Genomic DNA, 19192 nt, shown 5'->3' with positions numbered 1-19192 from the left:
GTAACAGCATCACACAGCACTTTATTCTGCAGGTGCCTCAGATTAGTACTTTATGTCAGCAACATGGTAATTATTATTCCCATGTGAGGAAATCCACCAGCCAAGACCCAAAGAGTCAGCATGGGACCAATCCTATCAACCAGGCTTCCAAACACCAAACGCAGCACTTTTACTATTTGCCTCCTCATTAAGGTCAAGCTTTCTCTGGAAGAAAATCAATCTCCTTAAGAAAGGTAGTATTGGAGTTCCCGTTGTGGCTCAGCGGTAACAAACCTGAATGGTATCCATAAGGATGCAGGTTCGATTCCTGGCCTTGCTCAGTGGGTCGGGAATCTGGCATTGTTGTGAGCTGTGGTATAGGTCACAGACACGGCTCAGATCCTATGCTGCTGTGGCTGCTGCAGCTCCTGTTCAACCACTAGCCTGGGAACTTCCATATGCAGCCCTAAAAAGGAAGGAAGGGAGGGAGGGAGAAAGGTAGAATTGCAGAATTTCTTCACTTTGACAATCAGAGCACTGGGCAGTAATCACATCACGTAAACACCATGGGTCTTTGTGATACTTTGTTTTAATTAAACAGTCAGATTCCCCTGGTCCGTCAAAAAAAAAAAAAAAAAAGGACTCCACGTAGTTGTGGTTGAGTATGAGTTCTGGAGACAAACAAACCTAACTCCTGAGCCTTGCTCTGCCATATTCCAACTGGGTAACCTTGACCAGTAACCCATCCACTCTGGGCTCAGTTTTACCTGTGAGACCCATTGTCACTATACCAGCTTCTGGTTCCTGGTCCCCCTTCCTAGAACACAGAAGGCATACCTCTCAGCTTCCTACAGCTGGATGGCACCACGTGACCAGTTCTGACCAATGAAATGGGAGCAGATAGGGCATGTGGTGTCCAGGAGCAGACAGAGAAAAGGCCACGCAGGCAAAATGCCCTAGCTCCTCTGGTACCCAGCCCTGGGCTGAGATGGCAGAGGCATGCTGAGACCATCCCGGCTCGAGCATTCCTTCCTCAGGCCCCTTCTTGTGAAGACCAAATGAAAGGACAGAGGAAATTAACACAGCCCCCAGCAGTGTAACCACACAGGGGCGAACTAGGAGAAGGAAGGCTGGATGCTCAGGATACCTAATCTATTTATTTTTTTCCCCACTACATATGTTTACCATGTGCCAGGCCCTCTGCTGGGAGCTAAATATACTCCCCCAAAAATAACCACATCTTTTTTCTTTTAAGTAGGAGCAATTTGATCTCAAATTTGTTCTTGGTGCAATACTCTGTGTTAGTGTTGTGTTAGTCTGATCGTATTTCCCTGTTAGAGTCTGTTTTACGGCTGAAGAGCTCTTAAGGCCAGTAATTCATGAGGGAGGAAACACGTAGAAATGTTAAGTGACCCTTTCCAGCTCTCAAATCTCATTCCCGATAGAGAGGAATGGGGGAACTTGGGTTTCCTCTTTCTGCATTGCTCTCCAAAAGCGCTGTTTCCAACTTTATGTTTCACATAAGGGTTTCTTTTGGCTTTTTGCTTAAGGGCTGTACCTGCAGCTTATGGAAGTTCTCAGGCTAGGGTTTGAATTGGAGCTGCAGCCACCAGCCTACGCCACAGCCACAGCCACACCAGATCCGAGCCTCATCTGCAACCTACATCACAGCTCATGGCAACGCTGGATCCTTAACCCACTGAACGTGGCCTGGGATCAAACCTGCAGCCTCATGGATTCTAGTTGGGTTTGTTGCCACTGAGCCACAACAGGAACTCCTCATGTATGTTTTTTCTTTCTTTTTTCTCTTTTTTTGGCTGCCCCATGGCATATGGAGTTCCAGGGCCAGGGATCAGATCTGAGCCACAATTTCAACCCATACTGCAGCTGCAGCAATACCAGATCCTTAACCCACTATGCCTGTGGGCCTGGGATGGAACCTGCCTCCTAGTTCTGCAGAGATGCCCTCAATCCTTTTGCATCACAGCAGGAACTCCTCTTTCTTTCTTTCTTTTTTTTTTTTTTTTTAAGGTTTTTGAAGTGTCATTGATGCGCATCTTTAAAATCACCTAGAAAGCCCTTCCTGAGGGAACTTAGATGCAACTCTTCATGAATATGTGCAGATCTGTCCTAGCAACTTGGAATGGAATGAAGCCCTGCCCAGGCAAGGATCTGAGGTTTTAGAGCCTGTCTAGAAAGCTCCATCCCACACTGTCTCCATCACTCACGTCCTCAATGGGCTGTCCTGCCTGCTGATGAGTGTTCTAAATGTCAACACACCTGGTGGAAACAACAGAGGTCCACCAAGAATATCCCAGTGAAGGAACAGCATATTAGATTAACATCTCACACTGATGCCTACAGCCCTTGCAAGGTACCCGCTCAGTGGACCAAAGTGAGCCAGTGAGACAGATGCAGATCCATCACCCAATATTTTAATCTTGCTTTCTCCTTGATTCTCAACAACTATACTTTTGGGGGGGAGGTTTGGGATTGGCCTATGTACACTATTGCATATGGAATGGATCCTGCTGTATAGCACAGGGAACCCTACCCAATATTCTGTGACAATCTATCTGGGAATGGATATGCATATAGGCCTGGCTGAATCACTCTGATGGACAGCAGAAAGTAACACAGCATTGTAGACTACACTTCAATCAAATATTGAAAAATGAAAAAAAAAAAGAAGTTTAAATGTTTTTTAAAAGAAATGATGGCAATGCATTGACTTTACCAAGCACCTTTGCAGAGACCTAGTTCAAGTCTTTCATGGTTTCTCTCAGCCAGGAGAACAATATCTCTTCTCTATTCCTGTTCTTTTCCATTCACTTACATAATCACTTCTTGCAAAGATCGCCTAAAACTATTTGAATTCAGATGGTCAGTCTTTAGTGCATTTAGGTTTCATTCCATTATAATACCTTCCCAGTACCCCTTTCCCTTTAATTATTCTTTTTTTTCTTAATTCTCTTTCCAATTCCTCCAGCTTTTTTGTTTTGATTTGTTTTTGTTTGTTTGTTTGCTTTTTAGGGCTGGACATATTGAAGTTCCCAGGTTAGGGGTCCAATCAGAGCTGCTGGCCACAGCCACAGCCATAGCCACGTGGGATCCAAGCCAGGTCTGCAACCTATAGCACAGTTCACAGCAACACTGGATCCTTAACCCACTGAACGGGGCCAGGGATCATACCCAAGTCCTCAGGAGACTGGTCGGGTTTGCTACCGCTGAGCCAAAACAGGAACTCCTTTTTCTTTTTTTTAATGGCTGCACCCAAGGCATATGGAAGTTCCTGGGCCAGGGATAGAAACCAAGCTGCAGCTGAGACCTAATGCCACAGCTGCAGCAACATCGGATCCTCTAACCCATGTGCTGGGCCAGGGATTGAACTGGAGCCTTCACAGGGACCCAAGCTGCTGTAGTTGGATTCTTAACCCACTGTGCCACAGCAGGAACTCCAAAACTACACTATTCTTGAGTGGAAAATTCTCCAAAGACTCCTTGGAGTCCGGCCACTAGAATCTTCCTGATTGCACATCAATCTGCTAAGGGACACGTTCTCAAACCAATAGCTTTGTGCTCCCGATATGCCCGTGTTTTCATTCACTTAGGGAAAGTGATTTCATCTGGAAAATGCAGATACTTGGACTCAAAACTCCAAATCGGTACCCACTGCATCAGAAAACAACACTCCAGCATTTCCAGTGGCGATCAGTCACACTCAAATCTAATTTAAATTCCCAGCAACCATGCTTTAGAGGTATTTCCATGAAATTTGGTCTTTGCCTGACTTGTCTGCTGTAAATTCTATTAACCAGACTCTGCAGGGCCTTACACTACTCTTGAATAATTCCACACTTGGGGGAAAAAAAAAAATTATGAACCCTCTAGCAAACACCTTCTATATTTCAGATAGTAAATGTGGGCGCTTAAGACTTAAATGTTGGTTGTTTTTCCTTTCACATTATCCAAAAGGCCGGATTCAACTGAAAAATCATATTTTCCAAGATGCAGGAGAAATTCCCTAAGTTTGGACCCACCCCTTGAGACTCGGGCTGCTCGAACATGAAACTGGGGCTCACTGGTGCTCTCTGGCCCTTCCTTCAGCAGCACTGGAATGTCTGGAGCAGAAGCAGGACTGATGTTATTTTTCTGACTCACTGTCTGAATCTCTCTTTCCTCGGGGTTTCCAGGTCTCAGGACCAGAAACAGTAACCTGAAGACCCCGTCTGTCTCCTGTCAACATCTCTCAGAGTTCCCATCACGACTTAGCAGTAACGAACCCAACTAGGATCCACAAGGACACAGGTTTGATCCCTGGCCCCCGCTCAGTGGGTTAAGGATCCAGCATTGCCCTGAGCCGTGGTGTAGGTCACAAACATGCCTTGGATCTGGCATGACTGTGGCTGTGGCGTAGGCTGACAGCTGCAGCTCTGATTCAGCCCCTAGCCTGGGAACTTCCATATGCCAAGGGTGTGGCCATAAAAAGACAAACCAAAAGAAACAAAACCCATCTCTCGTCCTCAGGTCTCCTCCCAAAACCTTACCAGTCCTCCAGCTCCTTCAGGACATCCAGAGGCCCCAATGGCTACTTCCCTGCCTGAGCTGCTAGACCCACACTCCTGTCAGCGTTCCTCCTGGGAAGGTGGGGGGAGTCTGAGCTTTCTGCAGCGATATCATCCTTTAGTATCCGCAGGGGAGTGGCTCTGGAACCCCCATGGATACCAAAATCTGGGGATGCTCAAGTCCCTTATATAAAAGGGTGTATTTGCATATAACTATGCACATCCTCCCCTATACTTTAAATCATGTTTAGATGACTTTTTTTTTTTTTAATGGCCATACACACATACATGGAAGTTCCCAGGCCAGGGACTGAATCCAAGCCAAAGCTTAGACCTACGCACCACAGCTGCAGCAATGCCTGGATCCTTTAACCCACTGGGCTGGGCCTGGGATCAAACTCAAGCCTCTGCAGCAACCTGAGCCGCTACAATCGGATTCTTAAAACATTGCGCTACACTGAACTCCTAGATGACCGCTAATACATAATACAATGTACATGCTACGGAAATAGCTGCTGGAACACAGCAAATTCCCAAGTTTTGTTTTTTTGGAACTTCCTGGAATTCTTTTTCCAGAATTGTGTGTGTGTGTGTGTGTGTGTGTGTGTGTGTGTGTGTGTGTGTGTGTGTGTCTTTTTTGGGCTGCACCTGTGGCATATGGAAGTTCCCAGGCTAGGGGTCCAATCGGAGCTGTAGCTGCCAGCCTAGACCATAGCAACAGCAATGCCAGATCCAAGCTGCATCTGAGACCTACACCACAGCTCATGGCAATGCCGGATCCTTAACCCACTGAGCAAGGCCAGGGATCAAACCACGTCTTCATGGATACTAGCCGGATTTGCTACTGCTGAGCCACAACAGGATTTCCTTTTCTGAAATATTTTTCATCTGCAGTTGGTTGGACCCTCAGATATAAGTGTAAAAATCATGCTGGCTCGAGGGTCACAGACAGGCAGCCTTGGCCACTTTGGCTGTTCTCAGGCTGCAGTGGCACAGCTCTGCCTTAGACCTTTCTTGGTACTCAAACTACAATGTGTGATGACCATCTCAATAGACACGACACAATTGCAGATTAAGCAGAACACAAAAAACTAAGACGCTTTTGTTTTAAAAGAAAGTCCCTCCTTAGGCACTGAAAGAGCTCAGTTCTATCTAAACCATTTTATCAGTTGTACACAATTCCAGTAATAAGTCGAAGAGATGTTTAGATTTCCTTTGGTTTTGCTTTTGTTTGCGGTTTTGCTTTAGGGTAGGAGTGGGGAGAGAAAGGATAACGAATTTGGCAAAATCATTCTATGCTCTATATTTAAAAAAAATCAAAAAGTTCAAATAAGTAAGTTCCAGAAAATAATTGCAAGAAGGAGAAATACAATCTCTCAAGTAAGAAACATATTATAAAGCTACAGTAATTAGGAGTACAATTTCAGGGTGAATAATAAATAGAAGAATAAAACAAAATATTATAGAAACTGACCCTAAGATATAAAAATACATAATGGAGTGATGACAGAAGTCTCTGGTGATATGATGGCTTATTCAACAAAATAATTGCTGGGTCAACTGAGTATCTGTATTGGGAAATCAAGTTAAAAAATACACTCCAAAATAAATTCCAAGTAAATCATAAAGTTCAAAAATTCCATAAGAGAAGCTATAAAAAGTAGTTAAATATACTATCTCTTTTCTGGATGGGGAAAGACTTTTTAAACTATGACCAAAATCATATGCACATAAAAGATGTAATTTTTTTTTCTTTTTAAGGTTGCAATGCAGCATACAGAAGTTCCCAAGCTAGGGGTCAAATTGGAGCTGCAGTTGCCGAACTATGCCACAGCCATAGCAATGCAAGATCTGAGCAGCATCTGTGACCTACATCACAGCTCACAGCAATGCTGAATCCTTAACCCACTGAGCAAGGGCCAGGATCAAACCTGCATCTTAGTGGATACTAGTTGGGTTCTTAACCCAACTGAGCCACAACAGCAACTCCCATAAAAGATATAATTGACTACTTAAAAATTAACATTAGTAAATGAAATTACTAAATTTATTTTTACATGATAAATTATTCTACAGCATATTATAAAGTATATAGTAAATTAAAATTATAAATAAAAATTAATTAAATGGATCTAAACATCGAGAAATGAAAAGTCAACAACTAATTAGGAAAACATTTTCAACAAATATAATGGAGAAAGGGTTGATAGCCTTAATATACAAAGATCCCTTCTAAGTTGTTAGGAATACACTAGACTTCAAGAGTTTAAAAAGGGTGTTTTTTTAAAGAATAGAAAAGTTAATGTACAGATAAAAAATGTTTAACTTCAATTGGTAATCAAAGAAATATAAACTGAAACACCACTGGTTTTTTGCTCCTCAGATGAACCAGGCCAGCACACAAGGCCTGTTGGGGTTTATGAGTCCCAGGCTGTCACCCACTGCTGGCTCGGATGGAAACTCACTCTGTCAAGCATTGAGTATCAAGTACTTTTAAAGTGGTCCTACTTTTTGACCTGTTAATTTCACTTTGAAACATCAATCTAAATGAAACAACCATAATTCCGGACAAAGTGGATGCACTGAGGCATACACGGGAGCATTATTCATAAAATTGGAAACAGCTGCCTAACACTGGGGAGTAAGTTATGACATATACATACTATGAAACATTATATTGCCATTAAAATTGTGCTCCTGAGGAGTTTTTAATGTTGCAGAATGCATTACGATCGTTAAATGAGAAAGGAAAGTACAAAGTTGTGGGAGTTCCCACCGTGGCTCAGCAAAAATGAACCCAACTAGTATCCATGAGGATGCAGGTTTGATCCTTGGCCTTGCTCAGTGGGTTAAGGATATGGTGTTGCCGTGAGCTATGGTACAGGTCACAGACGCGGCTCGGATCCCAAGTTGCTGTGGCTGTGGCATAGGCCAACAGCTGTAGCTCCAATGCAATCCCTAGCCTGGGAATTTCCATATCCTTCTGATGCAGTCCAAAAGAGGAAAAAGAGAAAATAAAAAACAAAATTATGTATGTGTTGTGACCTCAGGTCTGATAAGATACACACACACACACACACACAAAATCCCAAAGTGGTTAATAGTGGTTCTCACTAAAAAGCAAGATTAGAGGAGGTTAATATTTTATCCTTTATATATCTCTCTATTTTCCACTTTTTGCACAATTAATACATATCAACTTCCTACCTGCAAAAAAAAATAAACTTTAAAGACATCTCTCGACCCCTCAAAAAAGACAGTAAGAAAGGAAATATTGATTCTTAGAAAACCAAAATTTTGGAAACCAGAATTACAGAACCAAAAAGTACCCTAGGCATCTAATCTAAAACTTTCACTGTAGACTAAAAGTCATTGTCAGTATTTTTTGAAACTGAGACATACCCTAAATTTATCAAGTCTGATCCCAACCTGCACTCAGCTATAATATTCTGTTGTAAACATCAGCAGAACACTCAAAAAAAAAAAAAAAAACAGTACTGATAAAAGGAAAGGACCCATGGAAAAAATCCTTTGAGCATCAAAGTTCAACTCACCAAAAGGAAAATAATCAATAACCTTATTTTTAAATGATTTTTATTTTTTCCCTTATAGTTGGTTTACAGTGTTCTGTCAATTTCTACTATAGAGCAACCTGACCCAGTCACACACATGTATACATTCTTTTTCTCTCATTATCCTCCATCATGCTCCATCATAAGTGACTAGATATAGTTCCCTGCGCTAATAACCTTGATTTTGATGTTATTAGATGATCAGGACAACACATGATATTACTTTAGACCTGCTCTCACAGTGGCAGGAACAGGAAACAGGATTCACCAGGTTCTGACCCTAATAGAACATGCAAGGAAAAGAGTGTAGTGAGATTATTAATGAGAACAACTTCAGGGCGCATGATCCAACAGCAGTAAGATACAAGCTAAGATGCCCTCTAATCAGAACATGAAGGAGCTAACACCCAAATGAAGATAATAAAAGGCGTAGAGGAGTTCCCGCTGTGGCGCCGCAGAATCAGTGGCATCTTGGGACTGCTGGGACGCAGGTTTGATGCCTGGCCCAGCACAATGGGTTAAGGATCTGGCAATGCTGCACCTGAGCATGGGTTGCACCTGTGGCTCTGATCGGATCCCTGGCCCAGGAACTCCATATGCCATGGGACGGCCAAAAAAGAAAAAAATAATAAAAAAAATAAATAAAAAGTGTAGAAAACACTCAAGCACCAACTTCACTTGGACAAAAAGGATGTGCTGTGATGGAAACAATGCAGACAGACCGGGCCGGAATCCCAGAACATCCACTTACAAGCTACCTCAGCCGCCTTGACTGTCAAACACGGAGCATAATGAACCTCAGAGGTGAGTGTCAGACACCTGGTTCAAAGCCCAGGGTGCTTAACCACGGATGGAACCTGTTACCCACTCTGGTAGGAAGGACCAGGGGCCCCCGAGGCCAGCCACCAACCACCCCCACCCCAGTTCTTTCCCTTACCTGCCAACACCCGGGCACCAGGAGAAAAGCCTTGCTTGACGCTCGTGGGGAGCTGGGCAGGTAGGAAGGGAACGGTGGGCAGGACCCAAGGGACCCTGATGGTCACCGGCCTGGCCCTGGACCTCCACAACCCAATCCAGGCTCTAAGCAGCTGGAGCAACTGAAGAGAACTAGAGCAACAGGAACGGGAAAACAGTAAAAAGAATCCCCAGGGAAAGACCAAAACACAATAAGCCTTATTATAAGTAAAAGAAAAATAACAAAAAATAAATTAAGAATGAGAAATCAGGGAGTTTCCATTGTGGCTCAGCAGGTTACAAAGCCGACTAGTATCCATAAGGATGTGGGTTCGATCCCTGGCCTCGCTCAGTGGGTTAAGGATCTGGCGTTGCCATGAGCTGTGGTGTGGGTCGCAGATGTGGCTCAGATCTCGAGTTGCTGTGGCTCCAATTTAACCCCTAGCCTGGGAACCTCCCTATGCCGAAATGCGGCCCTAAAAAAATAAAGAATGAGAAATCGACAGATCTCTGTAAGCCTAATTCATGCTTTAAAAGAGATGTACACACACACAAAAATAAATAAATAAAATAAAAGAGATGTACACAAAGGATGAAGGAAATTGGCAGAAAATTGGAAGTGATGGGAAGAATTAATGAAGACAAAAATCAATATCGCTCAGTAGGAAGACAGGGGAAAAATACAGGAAATACAAGGTGAGCATGTGTAAGATAAGCATGCTGCCTGGTGTGTTTGAGGATCCTAAGAGAAGCAGACAATGACTTTGCTGGGCAGCGAAGAAGGGAGAGAGAAAAAAGAGAGAGCGCGAGTGCTCCATTCATCACTAGAAGATGATGAAAGACCCTGCGTGGTACTGCTGATGGGTGAAAAGTTAAAGGGTAATTTCTGACACCTCGTCAATGAATTAAGGCCTCACTTTGCAGAGCAGTAATAAAGATAATTGGAGGAGATACTGAAAATCATTAGCAACATTTAAAATTGACCATAATTACATTATGGGTAGTTGAACGAGGAGTCATAAGGAGCTCTTATTTAGAAAAAACCATTGCACCAGACAAATGTGACAGCTCCTTACCTCAGTGGGGGCGCTTCTATTTTTAGCTGGCAGACGAGCCCAGAGGACAAGGAGGCATCTGTCTTCAGTCCTTCTGTCCCCTTCTTAGATTACAGGATAGGTAATCTCTTTAAGCCTCAATCTTTCATCTGTTGGTGACCACTAACAATTAACTGAGGAGTTCCCATGATGGCTCAGCATTAAGGAACCCAACTAGGATCCAAGAGGGTAAGGCTTCCATCCTTGGCCTCACTCAGTGGGTTAAGGATCCACCGTTGCTGTGAGCTGTGGTGGAGGTTGAAGACATGGCTCAGATCCCAAGTTGCTGTGGTTGTGGCGTAGGCTGCAGCTCTGATTCAACCCTAGCCTGGGAACTTGCATATGCTGTGGGTTCGGCCCTAAAAAGCAAAAACAACAACAACAACAAATAAACCAAAAAAACCCACAATTACTTGAAACCAACAAAGCCTACGGTATAGCACAGCGACCTCTACTCAATACTTTGTAATAACCTCCATGGGAAAAGAATCTGTGAAAGAGCGGATATAAGTATATGTAGCACTGAATCGCTGTGCTGTACACCTGACACTAACACAACATTGTAAATCAACTCTACGCCAATAAAAATTTTTAGGACAGAAGTTAATTGACAAAAAGACCAGTACATTGTAAGAGCCACACAAATGGCACCTCTTGTGAAGCTTCAACGGCATCTAGTATGTTGAGGTAGATTCTCAAGACGGGGAAAAAGACACACTCCTCAAGTCAAGATCTTGTCCAGTTGCTAAGAAGGGAAGACAGCCATGCTGGTAAATAGTCTGGTACCAGTTCCCACTGGGTGAAACGGGATGGGCAGCGTCTCTGTGGTACCAGGACACAGGTTCGATCCCCGGCCCAGCCCAGTAGGTTAAAGGACCCTGTGTTGCCACAGCTGCGGTACAGGTTGCACCTGTAGCTCAGCTTTGATCCTTGGCCCAGGAATTCCATATGCCACAGGGCAGCCAAAAAGGAAAAACAAACCAACTTAAATAAAAAAGAAAGAAAGAAAAGAGTCTGGTTCCCACTCCTCGGAGAATGCATGCATCTTCTCCTTGGCTCCTGACAACAAGGTGAGCACAGAGGGCTGCGATTCAGAGCACCTGGAAACCCTTCTGGTCCACAGGTCCCTAAATCAGAGCAAAGCTCCCGCAGCCCCGTGAGGGCCCCACAGTGGGCCTGACAAACCACAGAAACCACGTGGGCATCATAGGCCACCCTGAAGGTCATTTTCTGGATTCCCAGAAGCCAGGGATCCCTACCAGGTGAGAAGCAGTCAGCCAAGAGCCTGGTGGTATCACCTTGACCGAGGCATTCAACACACTTCCAAATACATCCAGCAGGTATTTCCTGATTGCGACCCTGCGTTACATGCTTCCAGGGACATAAAAGTTGTCTTCGTTTCTCCTTCAGCCCCTCAGCTCATCTGCACATTCAGAAAGAACCTAGTGATGAGCATCTGCTACATGGATTAAAAATGTGTATTTTAGTGCTAATCGTAATTCTCACCACCGACTAGCACTATGTTCCCGGAAGGCAGCATATTATGTACTCTGTTAAATTCATCAGCTGAATTATTCACAAAATGTAAAAGAGATAAGAGGATTGCAAATACTTTGAACTACTCAAAAATTACTAAGTAAGGTCGCGTGTTTCGCCCACATGCTAAATAAAAGCTGACGGTCAGCACAGTTGGCAGCAAGCGTTTGTACAATAAGACATTTTGTTTTTGTTTTTGTTTTGTCTGTTGTCTTTTTAGGGTCACACCCTCTGCATATGGAGGTTGCCAGGTTAGGGGTCCAATTGGTGCTGTAGCCACCGGCCTACGCCAGAGCCACAGCAACTCCAGATCTGAGTAGCATCTGCCACCTACACCACAGCTCACAGCAACGTCGGATCCTTAACCCACTGAGCGAGACCAGGGATCGTACCTGCGACCTCGTGGTTCCTAGTCAGATTTGTTAACCACCGTGCCACGACAGGAACTCCCAATGAGACGTTTTGAGTGAAAGAAAGGGGCTCTCCACAACCGACCTCGGAAACGAAGACACCCGACAGAGCTCTGAGGAGCTCAGAGGCCAGGCGCAGGTGAACCTAGAACACCAACTATATGGTTGTTCCTGGTTCCACCAAACTGTTTCAGTATCTTGAGAATACGCTGGGAGTTAGTGACTATAATGACAGTTTGTTTCGTATTGTACCTTCCTCACCATGCCTCTCTGACCCTCCTTTAACACCTCAGAACTAAGTATTATCTTCCCACCAACCTGCTCCAAAGAATCTAGAAAACAATGACATTTCCCAATATGCATGGCTATTTTTATTACATATTCGTGAAAACTGTATTTTTTTTTTGTCTTTTGTCTTTTTAGGGCTGCACCCCTGGCATATGGAGGTTCCCAGGCTAGGGGTCGAATCGGTGCTGTAGCCACCAGCCTACACCACAGCTACAGCAACATAGGATCTGAGCCGCGTCTTCAACCTGCACCACAGCTCACGGCAATGCCAGATCCTCTACCCACTGATCGAGGCCAGGGATCGAACCCACAACCTCATGGTTTCTAGTTGGATGCATTTCCGCTGCACCATGACAGGAACTCCATGAAAACTGTATTTTTTTAAACTCTTTTCGAAATAGAGTTGATTTACAATGTCCTGTTAGTTTCAGGTGCACAGCAAAGACTCAGTTTTATATATATACATACATACATATAATATACGTTCATATATATCATTTTTCAGACTCTTTTCTACTAGAGGTTCCTACAAGATATTGAATACAGTTCCCTTTGCTATACAGTAGGTCCTTGCTGTTTATCTATTTTACATATAGTAGTTTGTACCTGTTAATCCCAAACTCCTAATGCATCCCTCCCACCCTTTCCCCTTTCGTAACCATAAATTTGTTTTCTATGCCTGTGAGTCTGTTTCTGTCTTGTAAATAAGTTCATTTGCATCATTCTCTTAGATTCCACATGGAAGCGATATCCTATGATATTTGTCTTTCTCTGTCTGTCTTAACCTCACTTCGTATGATCACCTCTAGGTCCATCGACGTTGCTGCAAATGGCATTATTTCATTCTTTTCATGGCTGAGTAACATTACAATGTGTGTGTGTGTGTGTGTGTGTGTGTCAGTGTACACTACATCTTCCTTATCCATTCATCTGTTGATGGACATTAGGTTGCTTCATGTTGTAGCTATTGTAAATTGTGCTGCTATGGACACTGAGGTGCACGTATCTTTCTGAATTAGAGTTTTCATCTTTTCCAGCTATAGGCCCAGGAGAGGTATTGCTGGATCATATGGCAACTCTATTTTTACTTGTCAGGTTTTTTTGGCTTTTATTTTTTTTATTTTTATTTTTGTCTTTTTGCCTTTTTCTAGGGCCGCTCCCGCGGCACATGGAGGTTCCCAGGCTAGGGGTCTAATCGGAGCTGTAGCCACCGACCTATACCAGAGCCACAGCAATGCGGGATCCAAGCCTTGTCTGGGACCTACACCACAGCTCTCGGCAATGCCGGATCCTTAACCCACTGAGCAAGGCCAGGGATTGAACCCGCAACCTCATGGTTCCTAGTCGGATTCCTTAACCACCGAGCCATGACGGGAACTCCCTATTTTTAGTTTTTTGAGGAACTCTCCAGAGTGGCTGCACAATTTATATTCCCACCAACGGTGTAGAAAATCTTTTCCCTTTTCTCCGCATCCTCCCAGCATTTATTATTTGTGGATTTTTTTGTTGATGGCCATTCTGACTAACGTGAAGTAATCCTTGGGGTTTTTTTGGAGGGAAGCATTGCTTGTCTATTTGTTTGGGGGGTTTTTGTTTTCTTTTTATGCAGCACCTGCAGCACATGGAAGTTCCCAGACTAGAGGTCTAATCAGAGCTGCAGCTACTGGCCTACACCACAGCCACCCACAGCCACAGCAACACCAGATCTTTAACCCACTGAGCAAAGCCAGGGATCGAACCCACATCCTCACAGAGACATCGGGTCCTTAACCCATTGAGCTACCACAGGAACTCCTGAATTAGTATTTTAAAGAAATGTAGTTTTATTCATCTATCGACTTGTTCCCATATTTAATTACTCCCTCACTTTTTCCAAGGACTTGAAAAAAATCAGAAATAAAACTTCACCAGCACAGAATTCACAGTCATGCATACAAGCAATTTCCAAGATAATCATGGGGGAAATATAAAATATGCACGCAAAAAAATAGCATTAAGCCTACTGCTACGGGTGAGAACAAAACTTGTTCACTTACTAAAGACTATCCCAGACTCATCAAAGGCAGGAGGAGTTCTGGACTTTGTTATTTCTACATAAAGAGAGAAATTAAATGCATTCCAAGTAGCAGAAAGAAGAAAAACAGGAGCTCCCACTGAGGCAAAATGGGATTGGCAGTGTCTTGGGAGCACTGGGATATGGGTTCAATCCCCAGCCTGGCACAGTGGGTTATGGATCCAGCATTGCCACAGCTGCGGCCTTAGTTTGCAGCTGTGGCTCAGATCTGATTCCTGGCCCGGGGACTCCATATGTCACAGGGCAGCCAGAAAAAAAAAAAAAAAAAAGAATAAAACCATACTCCATCTGTCTCTTAATTATGATCTATCTCCAACAATAACCAAGAAAAACAGCTATTTTTTTCTGATAGGGAAAACATTCATCATAAAATATAAAGCCCCATCATCACAACACATAAAAGGTATAAAATGTCTGTGAGGTAGGGCTTTCCGTTTTGTGTGTTTGTCTGAAATACACGAGGTCAACAGAGTGGTGCTTCTCAAATTTTAAACGCTTTAATCACAGGGGACCTTGTTAAAATATATATTCTGACTCGGTAAGTCTGGCTGAGGCCCAAGACTCTGCATTTCTAACACCTGTACTAGGCCAACCGCATTCTGAGTAGCAAGGTCCTTGACAATACCTGCAAGTAGGTACAACCACAATCTGATAAATTAAGTTGTAGAACTAAATTGCAGCTCTTAAAATCTTAGTCCCTTCAGACACATTTGAGAATTCTGCAAAGAAGTAGATCTGAATGGCTCTGTATTTTCTCTTGAAAACTGAACACTGTAATAGTCAGAAGGAAAATGTACCTGTTTAAGCAAGGGGCTTTCAATTCGGTCAGTAATTCCGAGTGGTTTCAAAAGAGTCAGGAGACGATCTGGCTTCAAGAGTGGCTGAGAAGAGCCAGCGATTAGCACTGTTTTACATGTAAGTGAGCAATTTTGAAGCACTTAAATTTTTTCAGCTTCGAAATTCACATACTGGGCATCAGTACCCATCGAGCAACTGTGGGACACGTGCTCATGTGGTTCCATCCTCCAGGTCAGAGCAGACATGTGTCAGCCCCATCACAGTGGGGCCTCCCAGGGGGCACAGAGGATACTTGAAAGTGCACAAGTAGATGAAAATGACATATGTAAGGGCCGGGGGAATTCAAGGCAAAGAAACAAACCCCTGAAGGAATTCCCACTGTGGCCCATCAGGTTAAGGATCTGGTATTGCTCCAGCTGTGGCGTAGGTCGCAGCTGTGGCTGAGATTTGATCCCTGGCCCTGGGAACTTCCATATGCCATAAACACAACCAAATATATATATATTAAAATACCACACACACAATGGTATAAGGAATACGCTGGGGTTATGATAACGATTTCAGAGAGGAAGTAGGTCTTGGCATTTTAGAAAAGGTGCAGAAAAGCAATCTGGGTGAAGCAGAACAAACCAGCATCCCATTCATGGAGGGAGCAGACTAGGCAGAGATCCCCTCACCATGAGGGGCACCTGCCTTTAGCACATGTCCCCTTAGGAAGCACCCAGACAGGTGCATTTCCAGGGTGTGGCCAGGATAGGTGTAAATCGGCTCTACTCTACAACCAGAAGCACTGAACTTCCCGAGAGAGGGGCTAGCAGGGCATCTGGAGAATGCCAGGGACACAGAAGGAAGTGCTCTCAGAGATGGGGAAGGGAGAGGCTCCTCAGAGATCAGCATCCTCTCTTCGCCGCAGTTTTAGCACCTCTCCAGAGGTCAGGAGACTTTCCGAAAAGGGGCCAGACAGGGGCTATTTTAGGCTTTGCCATTGTGCCAAAGCAGCCTGGGAAGATGTGTAAATGAATGAACTGGAATATGGTCATGTGTCAATAAAACCTCATTTTACAGAACAGGCAGCAGCAGGCGGAGTGTGCCAATGTCCCCCAACAGCAAGACGAGGATGGGGATAACTTTCCTAATGTTTGGGGCGCAGTTCAAGGAGGGGAAGTGGATGTCACTTGTCTACCATTCAGTATTCACTGACCACAAATATCTGTGTCCATCTAGAAACATCTGCATCCCTCTCATCTTGACCTCCATCCCTCCTGATCTCGGCAGGGGTGGGAGGTGTCTCTTCCCATATCCCTCCTTCCTCCTCCAGGACCTCATTCCCCAAACCTTCTCTCCTCCAGATCATCAACCAAACTCACTCTACTGCCTCTTTCGTTAGATTACAAACAGCACACACCGGAGTTCCACTGTGGCTCAGCAGATTAAGAACCCGACTAGTATCCACTCGTATCCACCAACTAGTGCCGGTTCAATCCCTGGCCTCGCTCAGTGGGTTAAGGATCCAGCACTGCCACAAGCTGTGGTGTAGGTCAAGGATGCCATGCAGATTCGGGGTTGCTGTGGCTGTGGCGTAAGCCTGCAGCTACAGCTCCAATTCGACCCCTAGCCTGGGAACATCCATATGCCTCAGCTGTGCCCACCCCATAAAAGACAAAACAAAAACAAAAAACAAAACCAAAAAAACCAAACAGCAGAAATCTATTCCCGCCCCCACCCCACCCCCTGCAAAACCACATACATTCCTCTCTATCTACGGCTCCACTGAGTCAGCTTCGAGAATCAGGGACCTGCACAGCTTGCCCACTTCTCAGCTCTTCCACTTACAACTCCTGTGCTAATTGCATTTTAACCTCATTGTGCTTCTGTAACAGTCTTCACCAAAATCAATAGACGCTTCTGAGTCGTTAACTTACCTGTCCCCTTTCTAGCAACAGAAACTTCGGACAGCCATCCCTCCTTCAAACTCCCTCTCGCTAGCTTTCGGCTTCGAACCTCCTCTCTGCCTATGCAATAATTGAGGTAACACGTGTTTGAGAATCATAAACTTCTCCTGTGAATTAAAGCCACAGGCATGAATTAGGATGAACACTGACTCCATCCCTTTCTCTTCAGAGCTGCCCCATCTGCCCAGATGTGCTGTCCCCTCAGTGGGACCAGCACCCATCTCGATACCCTCACCACAACCCAGTCCTCCTCCACTGCTCTCCGCAACCCTCATGTCAACTGATGGTTGTCTCCCATCAGTTTTAAATTTTCTCACAGTCCTCAAATCTCACCAATGAATCCAAGGAGCTCTTTTCAATTTCACTGGGACACCCTCCAATGGCAGCCCCCACCCCCACCCCCACCCCCACCGGATGTTTGGGGCCCCACACTCCCGCCCCTTAGGGTAATTGTTCCCATCACCACCTGGAGGCTCCTTTTTATGGCCCTTGTGCACTTCAAAGTCCTGAACTCAGTCCCGATCCAACCCCACCGCTTTAAGTCCCATCTGCATACAGTAAGTACCAAATCAGAATTTTTTTTCTTTTTAGGGCTGAACCCACGGCATATGCAAGTCCCCAAGCTAGTGTCGAATCAGAGCTACGGCTGCCGGCCTACACCACAGCCACAGCAATGCAGGATCCAAGCCGTGTCTGTGACCTACACCACAGCTCAGGGCAACACCAGATCTTTAACCCACTGAGGAAGGCCCAGGATCAAACCCGAGTCTTCATGGATACTAGTCGGGTTCATTACTGCTAAGCCAGGATGGGAACTCCCCAGATCAGAATCTTTACCTAGTCTTTTCTCCAGGGCATCAGACCCCCACATTCAACTACCCCACCCACGTCTCCATTTGCTTATCATCAAATGCATAAGAGTGGCTAGAGTTTCTGACCATCCAGCCTGCTTCATGCCCCCCACCCCCACAACCTCTCCTTGGGAGGGGGCCACCCTGAGTGGTTCATGCAAGACAAGCCCCCACATCCCACCACACCCATCACTCAGAGCCCAGCAGCCCCTTGGTGTGCCCTTGGCACCAGCCACACCCAGTTCGACAATCACTGCAAACATGCCTATGACTACTTCTGAGTGTGTCAGGACCTCGCAATAAGACACAAGCATTGGTCATTAAGTCAGCAGGAGTCACTGAACATAATAATATTTTCCAGCTGCTTCTCCAAATGCAAAGTAAATGACAGGCACTAGAAATGCTCGGTCACTTTCCGACAAGGTCACATCCTGTGAATATCACAATGAGCTTTCAGTTTCAAATGGGAAGGGAAAATGTTGAAGCATGTTTAATGCTGAACATTTAAAACCTGACCAAGTCATCTTATAAAAGCTGAATCTGGGAATGTGAGGTGTCCCAGAAAGAAGGCAGAGCTCTGCGGTCCAGTGAACCAAATTTTAACAGTCCCATCCTTAACTGGTGAGTGACTAGGACAAGTTATTTTGCCTCTATTTTCCTATATTTGTTATTTTTTTTTTTTCTTTTCTAGGGCCACACCTCCGGCACATGGAGTTCCCAGGCTAGGAGTCGAATCAGAGCTACAGCTGCTGGCCTACACTACAGCCACAGCAACGCCAGATCCCTGCTGTCTGCCACCCACACCACAGCTCACGGCAACGCCAGATCCTTAACCCACTGAGCAAGGCCAGAGATAGAACCCCTGTCCTCATGGATACTAGTCGGGTTCGTCACCACTGAGCCACAACAGGAACTCCTTTTCCTTTAATTATTGAATGAAATATTCCAAACTGCTGCTTAAGGCCTTTTCCCGAGTGCTAAGGAACAGAGAACCATGAATAAAACATGGAGCTCTCAGTCTGAGATAAGAAAAACGGTGCTGCGGTGATTCAGGAGAGGGATGCCTTTGGAGTTAGCGTGGAAATCAGGACGTCTTCCTGGAGGGGGGAGCCTTCGAGC

The 19192-nt window shown here is 44.8% G+C and overlaps 1 protein-coding gene across 15 annotated transcripts in view; it reads right to left on the bottom strand.

Annotated features, from left to right (window-relative positions):
• CSGALNACT1 (chondroitin sulfate N-acetylgalactosaminyltransferase 1) overlaps positions 1-19192 on the bottom strand; it is a 353762-nt gene that overhangs the window by 222434 nt on the left and 112136 nt on the right. The window contains exon 1 of one of the 15 annotated variants that reach the window (XM_085004409.1): positions 17193-17329. The exons of the other annotated variants lie outside the window; for them this stretch is intronic. The gene's annotated coding sequence lies outside the window, so the exon portion shown is untranslated. Of the gene's footprint in view, positions 1-17192; positions 17330-19192 lie in introns of those variants that run through there. 15 annotated transcript variants of the gene reach the window in all.

The sequence above is a fragment of the Sus scrofa genome, chromosome 17 (assembly GCF_054392235.1).
Source record: "Sus scrofa isolate SSC_HxYL_T2T_F1_AM1 chromosome 17, Sscrofa_HxYL_maternal_Yorkshire_Landrace_v2.0, whole genome shotgun sequence".
Taxonomy (NCBI): domain Eukaryota; kingdom Metazoa; phylum Chordata; class Mammalia; order Artiodactyla; family Suidae; genus Sus; species Sus scrofa.
The sequence above is the reverse complement of the archived record's forward strand: the minus strand, read 5'-3'. Positions and strand labels throughout refer to the sequence as shown.